The sequence below is a fragment of the Ailuropoda melanoleuca genome, chromosome 1, assembly GCF_002007445.2.
Source record: "Ailuropoda melanoleuca isolate Jingjing chromosome 1, ASM200744v2, whole genome shotgun sequence".
In the NCBI taxonomy this organism is placed as follows: Eukaryota; Metazoa; Chordata; class Mammalia; order Carnivora; family Ursidae; genus Ailuropoda; species Ailuropoda melanoleuca.
Window position 1 is genome coordinate 140,269,487 of NC_048218.1, and position 13,527 is coordinate 140,283,013.

Below are 13,527 nucleotides of genomic sequence, written 5' to 3' on the forward strand. Positions count from 1 at the left end.
GACCACAGCTTCTTAATCCAGTCATCTGTTGAAGGGCATCTCGGCTCCTTCCACGATTTAGCTATTGTGGATAATGCTGCTATGAACATTGGGGTGCACATGGCCCTTCTCTTCACCACGTCTGTAACTTTGGGGTAAATACCCAGTATTGCAACCAAGCTGGTTTTATACTTGTTGAGTTTTATTAACAGTTTCGGAAGAGAGAGTAAAGACAATCCTCTTAACATAATTGTTTCCTTTTTTTCCCACATGGCTATTTGTTTTCATGAATAGATCAAATACCAGAAGATCCCAACCTAGGCCTAATTGCCAGAGAAAAAGTGACGGAAGCAAGAAAGTACTAACGATTGACTGTTTTCTCCCAGCATGTAACGGCCCCAATCTACAAAGGTTCCAACCTCTGAACATTTCACATCCGCTCCTCAGACAGTGCCAAGTTGCTAGACTGGACTTTTCGTACATCAGCGGATGGGAAAAAATAGGAGGTGCTGTTAAGAGGAGGTACTCAAGTATCTAAATACTCATTAAACTCCTCATTTGTAAACTGTAACTCCCTCAACAGAAATCACTGACCATCTGTTGGGCTTAATGAACTGCCAATAAAACTATTTTGATCTTAATTGGACCTCAATGTGAATGTTTCTTAGGAAGAAACAAATTACAAGTTTCTCTAAATACCAATTTTCCCCATTGTTGCCTTTTCAGTGACTTTTCATTAAACCTCAGCAACTGATTCATCAAATTAGTAATACATAATAGGCTTCTTAATTTCTCTAATTCACTAATTTCTCCTTTCTCCCACATTTTTGATTACTGGCGAATTCAGGAATTATCTGAAACCTGTTGGACAGACTCAGTAAAACTCCTTGAGGTTTTTCCTCACCCCCACTGAAAAGAAAAAGAAACATTTGTCTGTTTCTTCACAATAAAGAAAATGTAAAAGAGGAAAGACATTTCATCTTTTCTTCTAAGAGCAGAATCTTGGAAAAATAAACCAGACTAGAATTTGCCTATTCACATTAATAATGTTATCATGACAATTTCTCCTAGTTTGAGAAAAACCAAAAGGCCTATCTGTCCACTCAATTTAATTTGTCAAATATTCATGAAGTTCCTCCACAGAAAATATATTCTGCTAAACACTGTGTGGGAGGTTTTGAAAATAGTGACATACCTTTCAGTCCTAACTGTAGAAATAAGACATCTTAAGAAAAAAACAAAACAAAACAAAAAAATATTTCAGGGCTGACTCTGTCAAGGGAAGGCATTAGAAAAGTCATATGAATAGTTCAAAAGGTAAAAGGAATCACCTCCATTTGAAGAGAACCAGAAAATAACATATCCTGTCACTATGATTCTGTGATAAAACAAGCGATTCCAGATTAGTTTCCTTAACCATACTCAAAATAAAAAATAATAATAATAAAGGCATGCCTGGGTGGTTTAGTTGGTTAATTGTCCCACTCGTGATTTCGGCTCAGGTCATGATTTCATAGGACATGGGACATGTGATTGAATCCCATGACCAACCAGGATCCAAGCTCAGTGAGGAGTCTGCTTGAGATTCTCTCCCTCTGCCCCTCCCCCCACTCACACTTGCACTTTCTTGCTCGCAAATAAATAAATAAATCTTTTAAAAAGATTAATAGCAATAAAAGTGAATATTAATTATTAATGATCAATTTACCAGCTGAGAGGAGGTCTAGAGAACTTGGATCAAGGGGCAGGCAAGTTTGGTTAAGGCCCTAAGGTAAAGAGGAAAGTTTTGGCCGATTACAAGGGTTAGAGTGGCAAATCTACAGCACTGAAGGATGAAGCTTGAAATGATATCAAAGGGTTGAGTTTTCAAATCAGACTCACAAGGATCAGAGATGCTATCCAGAATTAAACCATACAAATAATTTCAAGGAGACAGGAAATCATGAGAATAGAGAAGGATGGAGAAGTCTGGAAGAGCCAACACTACTCCCCAGGTCCTTCTGTGGCTGCATGAGTATCTACTCTAGTCTAGATTTAATACATGAGCTATAAATGTTGCATGTAGAAGCACTGCTTACATTAAATAAAAAGGCATTTCTGTCATAAACATCTTCAATTTTCTATACAGATGGTTACATAGCTTATGTGATATTTTCCAGGCAGGCATGCCCCATAAATGGACACATGTCCAGGTTTTACAGAAGCAATCTCAGACCACATACATGTACTAACGTACTCATGTGTAAGAATTCTCCAGCTAGTAAATAACATTACTGTGTTTGTCAGGAGTTCTATCTTTATAATGTTTACCAAGCCTTTTGATATATCTTTCCTTCCAGAGGCATCTCACAGCAAAGGAAGAAAATGACTTGCAGGTCTGAGATCAACATTTTCCTTTCCAGCCCACACTCTGATATCAGTCAAATCCCCCTTAACACATATTTCCCAGGTATCTCTTTTACCATTTGTCTTACAATATTTTATACAAAAGAATAAGCCAACTAACATCCTGACAACTACCATAATTTCAGCTCATCCGAAGGAGACTAGGAATTTCCTCCCCAAGCACATGATTGTGGCCATATTACTTCACAGGTCTTTTAATATTCTCTTACAACTCTGATTACTCATTTTCCTCTATCACCTATGGTTATTTGAATCATTTATATGTTTTAATGAAGGTATTTAATCGTGTGTGATTATTTCTAAAATAAGCCTAAATTCACTCATATTTCTGACCAATTTGTCTCCATGCATATCTTCTGTGGGCTTTAAATCAACCTCCCAAAATTTTTTCTAATCGCAGTATAATTCTATCACTTAACTAGTCATTTGTTACACTATACAGCTTTGGCAGAAAGATTAAAGTTACATTTAACGCACCATGAAATGAGTTAAAATTATAGTGCCATTCTCCATTTCTTTACAACAGAAACAACATTTCCCCATGTACCATTCTTTACAACAGAAACAACGTTTTCCCACGTACCACACATTCCCAATGAAGAAGATGGTGACTTAGAAGATATTATTTGGGGCATTCTAGATTCCATTTGGTTTTTTTTTTAATGATTTTTTTTATTATATTATGTTAATCACCATACAGTACATCCCCGGATTCCGATGTAAAGTTTGATGCTTCATTAGTTGCGTATAACACCCAGTGCACCATGCAATACATGCCCTCCTTACTACCCATCACCAGTCTATCCCATTCCCCCACCCCCTCCCCTCTGAAGTCTTCAGTTTGTTTCTCATAGTCCATAGTCTCTCATGTTTCATTCCCCCTTCTGATTACCCCCCTTTTCTTTATCCCTTTCTTCCCCTACCGATCATCCTAGTTCTTATGTTCCATAGATGAGAGAAATCATATGATAATTGTCTTTCTCTGCTTGACTTATTTCACTTAGCATTATCTCCTCCAGTGCTGTCCATGTTGTAGCAAATGTTGAGAATTCGTTCTTTCTGATAGCTGAGTAATATTCCATTGTATATATAGATTCCATTTGGTTTTTGATATAACCATATCCTAGATACCAGCTTCTAGGTATCTACAGACACAGATTTCCATGTATCATTCTCCAACATCACTTCCCACCTCTGATAGGTAAACACAGTGTGTTCATCATCTGTCCTACCCAAACCAACCACAAAGGGGAGACAAATTCATTTTGTATCCATGATACCTGGGCTATTAGAAAACAACAATAAACGCCTCCCTGTCTGGTGACAACCTGCCATAATTTAGAATTATCATTTTGTTCCCCTAAGTGTATCCTCCCAACCCAGCCCTTGAACACTGGTGACCCCAGACCTTTAAAAACATCAGATTCAGTAGTGACTAGAATATCTGAGAGTCCTTCGTTGGCGGGGGCACAAAGCCTCTTCTAGTACTGCCAATGATTACGGTGCTCTGATTGAATTTATTCAATTAGTTTCTTTACTTATAGCTTTACTGGCCTCTCTACTGTGATTTCTGGAAGAGAGCTCCCTCTAGTGTCATTGTTTGGGTTAACAAGTCTTTTTCATCCTCGAGATGATCACCCAGGAACATTATTTCCCAAAACCACCTCCTAAAACCTCTATGGAACATCCGAGTGGCAAAGCCATTGCTTATTTAGCTACCACATATGTTGCAGCCATTTAACATGTATGAGATTTGTTCAGTTTGGAAATAGAGTCTACAACGAAAAATACGGCGTGGCCCATGAGACCGTCAATTTTATATATTCTACCCTCAAATACAGCTTCATCCGAGTGCGCCACAGTGGTCCCCATAAACATCCTCTGTGTACTTCCAGAAGAGACTTGCTGGTAATGTTGGATCACTGGGTGCCATTTCAGCTTGCTTTAAATGCGTTCTACGCACATTTACATTTGATATACTCAAAGGGACAAATCAAGCTCTAATATACTTGGCAGAAGGCAGAAATCTGCTTTCCATCAAACCCAGGCAGCTGCGGCAGCAATGCACCCCCATGACTTATGCCCAAACAGAATGCTGAAGTTTAGCATCTCTACCCAATAAGATTCATTGGTAGTATTTTTCTCAGGTCACCTGAGAAATAACCAGAATGGTAAACACAACCTGTAAACGATGAACAGAATGAGAGGTGTAACTTAGCTGGAATTAAGTTGATTCACGCGAGGATGCTGCATCACTTCTTCTCTCAAATTATGAAGGTGGAGCCCAATTTCTTTTCTTTAGGTAAGACAGATCAAGACGTTTTTCCCAGCATCCACCATTAGTCAGCACCAGACCTGAGACAGATAGCTGAGCGTATTACTCTCTTGCTTTTACTGCATTCCGCCCTGGAATTGTACCCCATCTCAGTGTGCTATAACACTCCCCTGTTTCCATTTACTACCTGTTTGCGACCCCATCCTGTTCCCCATGGTTGGATTTTCCAGCTCAGATTTATTGTGTAACCACGGCACTGGCAGTAAAAGAATCATTCTCACTGGTTTTCCTCGGCTCGCTCCCTGGAATAATTTGTCAATCCATAAAATCTCCTCATTCAACAGTATCTAGATTTAGTGATTTGCCCCCAATTATTAATTTTAAGAATCCATGACAATAATTTGGGACTCTATTACTGGACTATCACTAACACAGTCTTTTCATAGCTTAAGGGAAATAGGGTGGGAAGAAGAAATAATGAGTCAAATGAGACGATTCCAATAAAAACAGGCAGAAGTGTGAATGCCAAATTTCAGCCCATTTCAGCTTTGCTCACTATCAAACTTTATTAAAATAATGGCTCAATTTTCATTTAAATTTTATTGGAAGTTTATGAAGTCTCTTCTCAAATAGACTTGATTATGATATAAATATGCAGGTAGGTTAGGATAAAACAATAAACTGTAATATTTCTCTTGGCATTCTACAGCAGACAGATGTATCCTATGAGATTTTTGGAAGAACCTCCTTGTATAAAGCAGTTCTACAGTAGATGATGAGAAACAGGAATAAAACTGTGATTCTAGGAGTCGAGACCCTGCAGTCCTCACCTTTGCACTGAAGCCCTGGGAAGCTCTAGGCAAGTCACTTGCTGTCTCTGTGTTGGACTAGGATTTTTTTCCCTTTGTTATTTACTATATTTTAGGAAGGTAGTTATCCTTGATGGTTTTCTGTTACCTACAGAATCAAGTCCCAACTCCTTGGCCAAGCACCCAAGATACTTCACAATCTGCTTCCAAGTAATTCTCCCTTTTGACTCTGGCAAAATTTTTCCAAAAAGGGCCAGAGAGTAAATATTTTCACCTTTGCAGGCATATGGTCTCTGTCCCAACTATGTAAGTCTGACAGTTGAGTGAAAAAACAGCCATACACAATATGTAAACAAATGAGTATGTTCACATTCTGAGCAAAGTTTACTTGCGGATACTGAATGTAAATTTCGTCTTATTTTCACATGTCACAGAATATTATTCTTCTTTTGATTTTTCCAACCGTTTTGTACAGCTAATGGTCCAGACAAAAATGGACAGTGTGCTGGATTTGGCCAGTGAGCCAGTCTGCCAGCCCCTCTTGAATACTACTTTCACCATGCTGAATATCTCACCACTTCTCAAGTAAACTATTTTCCAGGTGCATTGTTGTTGCACATAATGGTCCCTTTGCCCAGAACATCTTTATTTCCACACCCTTGCTCTCTCCTGAAGAATTTCTACAGGACCATGAGAGTTTGCTCACATACCGTATTCCTCCCCAAATCTTCTCCTACAATCTTCCCATCTTGATAAGTGGCTGCTTCAACCATTCAAGGACTTAACCCAAAAAATCCATGCTTGACTCCTTCTCCCACATCTCATATCCAACGAAGAGCAAACCTTTCTAGTACTCTCTTGAAAAATATGTCTCAAATCCTATATTTCTCTCCATGATGATCTGTAACACCATTATCTCTCATCTGACCTATCTGAAACCCTCTCCTATAGAGGGGAGAAGAAAACATAAGCCAGAGTGTTTTCCAACACAGAAGTTGGAGTGATTCTATAAAAATACAGGTAAGATTGCTCTTCTGCTCAAAACCCTCTCATAGCTTCCTATTTTACTCAAAACAAAAGGAAAATTCTCACACAGCCTAAAATCCCTACATGGCATAAAAATCCCCACTTACTATCTCTCTGATTTCATCTCCTGCTACTGTCTGTTCCCTCCACTCACCCACACCTGCCACAGGGTTGCCTGGTCATTCCTGGAAAATGCTGCATAAGTTCCTGCCTCAGGACATTTTTACCTGCTGTTCTTGGTGCCTGAAATGCCTTCCTACAGCTATTAGCAAAGATCACTCACCTCTTTCTGGTCTTTGCTAAAATGGCAACTTCTTGGAGGCCCATTTCTAAACTCTCTAGTTAAAATTTCACACTCCTGAGGCACCTGGGTGGCTCAGTCAGTTAAGTGTCTGCCTTCGGCTCAGGTCATGATCCCGGGGTCCTGGGATGGAGCTTCTCCCTCTCACGTTCTCTCTACCTCTCTCTAATAAATAAAGTCTTTTTAAAAAGTAAAGAAATAAAAAATAGAACACAATTTCACACTCCCCAGAACTTTCATATTCATCTGCTCCACCATCCTTACACCATGTGACAGAGAATATGTTTTACTTTGCGGGTTATCACCTGTCTCTCTCCACCAGAATATAAGCTTCCAGAGGAGGAAATTGTGCCCATTTGCTCACCACAGAACCTCCAATGCCTCGAAGGGTTGATCACTTACTTTGTGCAGATTCTACCACTGAGCCCTCAAAGCCGATTTAACATCTCCATGCTTTGAATGTCCCTTCAAAATTTACAAAACATCCATTAAAACCAAAGGAAAATATAACCAAATATGGCATAACCGCATCAACAACAAATAACGGACTCAGTCCTAGTACGGAATTTGCATGAATACCAACACTACAACTTCGGGGACTTCTAAGGAGGTTTTTGAATATCAGAAGCATAAAAAAAAAATAGTTGCTTTGAAGCATTTAAATCAAAATGGAAATATGCAATGTATTTTAATGACTTTAAGGTGCTGAGAGTATTCATTTAGGTTACAATTTCTTTCTTTGGCATACTCTCTCTGCCGTAATCGAAAAATCTCAGCTGAGATTTTTGCTCTATTAAACCAGTCTTACAAAACAGTTACCCATATACAAAACTCCTTAATCTAACTACCCAATCATTTACTATCTCTTGAGGATGCTTTTAAAAAAGCTCAATTAGGGGTGCCTGGGTGGCACAGTGGTTAAGCATCTGCCTTCAGCTTAGGGCGTGGATCCCGGCATTCTGGGATTGAGCCCCACATCAGGCTCCTCCGCTAGGAGCCTGCTTCTTCCTCTCCCACTCCCCCTGCTTGTGTTCCCTCTCTCGCTGGCTATCTCTATCTCTGTCGAATAAATAAATAAAATCTTAAAAAAAAAAGGCTCAATTAGTGGGGTGCCTGGGTGGCTCAGTCGGTGAAGCGTCTGCCTTTGGCCCAGGTCATGATCACAGGATCCTGGGATCGAGTCCCGCATCGGGCTCCCTGCTCAGTGAGGAACCTTCTTCTCCCTCTTCCTCTGCTTGCTGCTCCCCCTACTTGTGTTCTCTTTCTCTCTCTCTTTCTCTGTGTCAAATAAATAATTAAAATCTTAAAAAAAAAAGCTCAATTAGCAAGAAAGCCATTTTTCTACTGTCAGCACATACAGAGTCATTGACCCCAAATAACGAGCTATGTGCAAACTGAACTAAGTCTGCGGTACATAAGCAAGTTAGTGCTTTTATGTAGCAGAGTTGTTGCCATGTACCGTACAATTCATTTAGTTAAGTCATTTGGATACATTAGATCTACGCTTCTTGCTATGGGGAGACCTCAGTTATGGAACATCACTTCAATTACATTAAGCTTAACTTCTTTCCAACTTTGCCCCATCCAATCCACTTGTCCCGAACTAAACAATAAAGATAAAATAGCATCAAAATAAAGCAATTCAGAAGCAGAAATTCACCAAATGTCAGTATTTAGTTACTAAATTTATACCCAAATATTTTATATATAAGTAACAGAAACCAAATGTTTAGTAAAGATCAGAAGATATAAAATTGATAAGAAATCTTAACTCAGAAGGTGACATGTGAGACTTAACTTATACATATATCTATTCCAGAATTGTTGCCGATATTGAGCAATTTGAATTGCTTTACACAAGCATTACAAACCCTCCTTTTTAGGGTAGGCCAAGGCCAGAAATGACAAACTGAAAAGTTACCAAAGTCAAGATATCTCACCATTACTGCTTATTTGTGCAAATTTCCATTATATAACAGCAATTCTCAATACCCACAACCTAAATTAAAAATTAAGAACTCTATCCTTCACTGCTAGGTTGGAATAAGTATATTTAATGGGCTTAGAACAGTATCTGGAACATATTAAACATTTAATAAATGTTGGGCAATGAGAACAATAGCACCACAAATTGGAAAACGCATGCCCTAGTGGATCGATATTCCAAGGCGAGTTCTCAAAACTACAGGACAAATCCTTATCTTTTCAGAATACCAGCTTACCTGGAAGCAAACAAAGCAAATAATTTAAAACTTTTTAAGTAAAATGTAAGCATGGAAACACTCTACAACATTGAATAATGTTGAATACAACATTCAAATGAATATTTTAAGTAATAAGCTACATTTTAAATAAATATTCCCATTCCTGGAGAGCTATGAGCTACAGTCACAGTTTCAGTTCAATCTCTTCCTCTGAGGATATTCTGGTGGAAAAAAATCTTTGGCAAGCACCGTTTTAGGAAACAACTTCTCTGTTCCTGTAGATAAACAAACAGCACATGTCTACTCTCACTTTCCATGCAGATGAAGAGTGAACTCAACACCTTGCTCTTTTTTTTCCTCTAACTTTTCATGGACCAACATTTTTTGTTGCTGCCCTCCACACCAGAAGGCTTGCACACCCTGGACATGTGGAAGCAAACCTGAACTACTCCTCCTTCTGTAAGGGCTCCCCTTTTATTTTCAGCGTTGCAAAACTAAGATTAACACCTACCTGCGAATTCCTAAAATGCGGCTGTTTTTTTAATATTTGATTAATAAGCTATAATTAGAAAATACTAAGCATTTATTTGCATCTTAATGAGACGATTGGAAAGGAGGAAATCAAAATAATGATTTCTTGTGTTCTTAAGAAGTTCTATAGAATTTAGTGTTTATGTCTTGATTACAAAGCCTCTTCACAATTCACAAAATGTTCCTCAGCTCTGCCTCCCATTTAAATCTGATTAATCCAGATGACCTTGTTCTAACAGTGGGTGGTTTACTGTGATTTATTTTTGGAAATCGCTAATGAAAAAGAAAAATTTAACTTTAAAATATCTGTGTCCTAGGAAAATAGAGTGTAACTTTTATGAAGGCCAAATATTTGAGAATTATACTCAACAGTGGTATTTATGGCTTTCAATACTGAGTTGAAAAATTACTGAATATCCACCTCTCATAGAAAGACTTCAAAAATAAGTGCATCTCACTAATACCAAAACTTGAACATGTATTCTACAGGAACCATAATTTTTCAAATTAACTTATAAATACTTGATATGTATACCTATTTATGTTTGTAATTTTTCTCTCTATACATTTATGTACGCATATATACATATATATACATGCATAAAGAAAAAGTTGTAAAATATTTACCAAAAAAATTATAGTGTAGTGTAATATATTTCTACCAGAAGAAATTAATAAATAAGCTGAAGCAAGAGAGAAAATGTCCTGTATTTACTATTCTTTTATAATATAAAATACATTTTTTGGCATTGGGAAAACAATATTGGTAAGAAAAGATGATAATTTCATGTCCTCCGTTTTGGAATTGCTAAAGAATTTTATAACTGAGTCCCACATCATCCCTGTGAAATAGTCATTACAAACATTACATCATAATTATTGAAATAGAAATACCAAAAAATTATTTTCTTTGGCTAAAGTCACTCTAACTGTGAAAAGCAGACTATCCCAAAAATTAAATTAGCATTAAATGATATCCTTAAACATTTTCAGGAACACAAAAAGAGAACAAAAACAAACAAAAACAAAAACAAAAACAGGTTGTGAATGTCTTCCAGGTCCTTCACCATTCGTGACTTTACAGATTGTAACAGTTGGAAGTTAAGCCCAATAGAGAAATAAGGCCTAAATTTTTCTGTAAAAGTATCAGAAAAAGTCAATCTACTCTTGATAATATAGAATGAAACCTCTCCCAACTCATAATCCAGAAAAACGCCAATCCGCGTAAATCTTCCTGAATCCTCTCCACCACATCAATTCATTCAGTGCCGAATTCGCAGGCAGCCATCCTTGGGAGATGCTGATATAGGAGCAAGACCAGGGAAAGATTCCTTGCGCACACCTACGGCCAGTCACCTGTGCCTCTCACTTCTCCCTGCCATTAATGCCTGCTGACCGGAAACCCTGAGAACGCAAGACAGCTGGGTAAAAAGGAAACTTCCTAGCATTGGAAGAAGTTTGATTTTTCCATAGGTCACACTTTCTCTGTCTTCAGATGTGATAACATTGGATTGGGCAGTTTCAGGCTCTAATGTCAAATCTACGCTAAATGTGCTGTTTAGTTCATGCGGACCAAGCTACTATGAAGGGAGACAGGAATTCCCTTTCTTCAATTTTATGAAAACGCTGCTGGGGTTTGGGGGTTTTCGTACCTGTTCTGGGTACTTTCAATACTTATCAATGATTCCAGTTTAGACTGCACACACTTTTGTGTTATTTCACTTAGCGTGTTTTTTGTATGGAAATATGGTGATAAAGCATGATTTTGTTGTCACTTAGTTTTTCTTTGACATCCTTCTCTCCCACCACTAAGGAAAAAAAAAAGGCATCACGATTCTTTCCCAGTAACTACTGATATTGTTCAGATTCAGAGGATAATGACCCTTTCCAATTTTCTACCTTCATCCTTGACTCAAATCGGTCTTTTTCCCAGCTTTATTGAGATATAATTGACGTATAATGTTGTAAAAATTTGAGGTGTACAATTTGTTGATCTATTACAAAACGATTGCTACCTTAGTTTTGGCTAACACGTTCTTCATGTCACGTAATTATTTTTTGTGCTGAGTACATAATTCAGTATTATTAACTATAATCACCAAGCTGTACATTAAATCCACAGAATTTATTTATCTTATAACTGGAAGTTTATACCATTTGGCCAACATCTACCCATTCCCCCCCTCTAATCCCTGGTAACTACCACTCTACTGTTTCTAGAAGTTTGGCTTTTTTCAATTCCACATAAAAGTGATAACATACAGTATTTGTCTTTCTCTGACTTTTTTTACTTAGCATGACGCTTTCAAGTTCCAGCCATGTTGTTGCAAATGGCAGGATTTCCCTCTTTCTCTTGGCGAATAATATTCATATACATATATATATATATATTATAGATAGACACAGATATTTCACACCTTCTGTCACATTATCTGATAATGAATACAGTTTATTTCCATATCTTAGCTACTATGAATAATGTTGCAATGAACATGGGGGTGCAGATAGCTCTTCCTGTTTTTATTTCCAAAGTGGCATCGACAGATCATATGGTAGTTCTATTTTTAAATTTTTGAGGAATCTCTATACTATTTTCCATAGCAGCTGCACCAATTTACACTCTCAACAACAGCGGACAAGTGTTCCCTTTTCTCCATGTCCTCACCAATACTTGTTATCTCTTGTCTTTTTGATGATAGAGATTCTAACAGAAACAAAGTGATATCTCATTAAGATTTTAATTAGCATTTTCCTGATTATTAGTAATGTCAAGCACCTTTTTGTATATCTGTTGGCTATTTAAATGTCTTCTTTGAAGAAAGGTCTATTCAGTTCCTTTATTTTTTAATTGTTTGGGGTTTTTTTGTTATTGAGCTATATGAGTTCTTTATACATTTTGGACACTAACCTCTTATCAGATACAAAATTTGCAAATATTTTATCCCATTCCATAAGTTGCCTTTTCATTTTGTTGATTTTTTTTAAACTGTGCAACTTTTTAGTTTGACGTAAACCCACTTATAAATTTTTGTTTTTGTTGCCTGTCTTTTAAGGTCATATCCAAAAAAATCTTTGCAAAGATCAATATCAAGTTGCTTTTTCCCTATGTTTTCATGGGGGAGTTTTATAGTTTCAGGTCTTATGTTTAAGTCATTAATCAATTTTGAGTTAATTTTTATGAGTCGTGAAAGATAAGGATCTTTCATTCTTCTGCATGTGGTTATCCAGTTTTCCAGCACCATTTATTGAAAAGACTATCCTTTCCCCTTTGCGTCGTCTTAGATCTTTGTCAAATAGTTGGCCATGTATGCAAGTTATATCTGGGCTCTCAATTCTCTTCTATGTGTCTATGTGTCTGTTTTTATGTCAACACCATACAGTTTTGTTTATAACTGCTTTCTTTGTAGCATACTTTGAAATCAGGAAGTGCACTGCCTCCACCTCTGTTATTATTTCTCAGGATTGTTCCAGCTATTCAGGGTCTTTTGTAGTTCCCTACAAATCTTAGGATTTTTGTTTTCTGTTTCTGTGGAAAATGCCATTGAAATTTTGATAGGGATTGCATTAAATCTATAGATAGTTTTGGTAACATGGACATTTTAACAATATTCATTCTTCAGATCCATGAACATGAGGTATCTTTCTATTTGTTTGTGACTTCAATTTTTTTCATCAATTTCTTGGAGTTTTCAGTGTGCAGATCTTTTACCTTCTCAGTTAAACTTATCCCTAAATATTTTACTGCTTTTTTTTTTTATAATTAATTTTATTTTATTATATTATGTTAATCACCATACAGTACATCCCCTGATTCTGATGTAAGGTTTGATGCTTCATTAGTTGCGTATAACACCCAGTGCACCATGCAATACGTGCCCTCCTTACTACCCACCACCAGTCCATCCCCTTCCCCCACCCCCTCCCCTCTGAAGTCCCCAGTTTGTTTCCCATAGTCCATAGTCTCTCATGTTTCATTCCCCCCTCTGATTACCCCCC